Raw genomic sequence first — 2169 nt, forward strand, 5'->3', positions numbered from 1 at the left:
TTTGGATTATCATAAACAAGGTCGGAAATTAACGGGGGGGCAAAAAATGCCACCAAAAATGAATTATTAAATAATAATTTAAAAAAGCCCCTGTACGAGTTCTTGATTTAATCTTTATCAGCTGCAGTCCACAACTTTTCTCGTGTTTAAAAATGACTAGATGTATATATGAGAGTACATCCATTTTCCAAACCGTGTTTTTATCTTACCCTGAATCACTACGGTACACATATAATACGTGTTTATATTCTGACTATTTGGTTCGCAGCGCTGCGGAGGAGCACAGTCCCTTCGTGACTCGCCATAGACATAAACAGAGAGAAGTAGATCCGGCTGCAATGTTCTTCCGCAAGGCGCGTGCAGTTCTGTTTATTAGCGCCAGAGCGCCAAAAGTTACGGATTGCTCCGAGTTGGCATGATTTCAAATGTGATACTTATCTTGTACAAAAGTCCAATAGACAAGCTGATGTTAAGTAACAACGTTTTAGCCACTATACTGTTTATTTCGTGAAAATCAAAACTACACCAGAACTGTTGCGCATCTCCAAGCGGTTCGATTCGAATGAATCTGCGTTTGAACGATTGAATGAATGACTCATCCATAGACTTGACGCCACCTACTGGCGGTTTTATTTTCATATTTATACTTTGCATTAACTTTTTATTTAAAATATAAAACTTATAAAAGTTTAACTTGTACATAACCCATTTCAAAAACTTATATTTAAAACATTCATACAACATTATTTACCCATGAGCTGCATTAAACAATCTAACAGCACTTCAGATAGAGCTGCTGTGCCACTTCTACAGTGCAAAGGTTGATCTTTTGATGCTGATTTAATTAGATTGGTTACAGTCTGATTGTGTCTTCTTGCTCTAACTGAATTTATTGTTTAAATTAACATTTTAAAAACAACTTTTCTATTTTAATTGAAGAAATTGACAAGATGATCCATATAATAAGATTAGAAAACATTGCTCTTATAATGGTAAAAATGCCCCTGGACATTAATTCAAAGGGACAAAGATAGTACTGTAATGGGAAAGTTATAATTGGAATACGTGTTATTGATCAGAAAGTGCTCCTAAATTTTTGACTGTGCTCCTAAATTTTTTTAATTAGGAGCACAAGTGCTCCTCAAGAAAAATGTTAGCGTAGAGCCCTGATAGGTGACCTCTAGTGGACGGAAAATTATATAGTGCAGCTTTAAGAGCTTGACCTAAGATTGAAATTGTGAAACTGTGATAATACATCTGTTACAAAGTTTTTTTCTTAAAGCTGCAGTCCGTAGCGGTTTACGCTCTAGCGGATAATAAACAGAACTGCATGCGTCTTGCGGAAGAACATTGCAGCCGGAGCTACTTCTCTCTGTTTATGTCTATGGCGAGTCACGCAGGAACTGTGCTCCTCCGCAGCGGTTCCTACCAGTCCGGTCTGAAATAGTCCCAATATAAACACTTATTACAAGTGTACCATAACGATTTAGGGTAAGACAAAAACACGGACTCTTGAATCTTGAACACAAAAAAAGTTACGGACAGCAGCTTTAATTTCAAGAGTTTGACTAACTGGAAATATAATAACTATTTATGAACTAATATATATATATATATAACTATTATAACTATTTTGGACAGATTTAGAAGGTGTTGGTTCAAACAGACAAAAAATAAAAAGAATATGGCATAATGTTATCCATCAGAGTTGAAACCAAGTGATAATGTAATAAGAATATGCTTTTTAAAATGTCAAAGTTTGGAGTCAGTAATATTTTTTATTTTTATTCAAAAGAAATTAATATTTATTCAGAAAAGCCAAATTGATCAGAAGTGACAGTAAAAATATCTTTATAATAATAGAAAATAATATTATAGTTTTTGAACTATTTATCAAAGAATCATGACAAAATGCATCAGTTTCCACAAAAATAAGCAGCACAACTGTTTTCAACATTGATAATAAATATGTACTGAGCCTTAAATCATTAAAATTATTTTTTAAATATATATTAGATATATTAAATTACAGTCATATGTCACAATATTGCGGTTTTACTGTATTTGAGCAAATAAAAGTGTATATAGTGAGCATAAAAAAAAAACATCTTGCCAACTCCAAACAGTATAGCGTACATTGGAGAGAAAAACTAAAAACAAGACCCATGT

The sequence above is a fragment of the Gobio gobio genome, assembly GCF_949357685.1.
Source record: "Gobio gobio genome assembly, chromosome: 21".
Lineage (NCBI taxonomy): Eukaryota > Metazoa > Chordata > Actinopteri > Cypriniformes > Gobionidae > Gobio > Gobio gobio.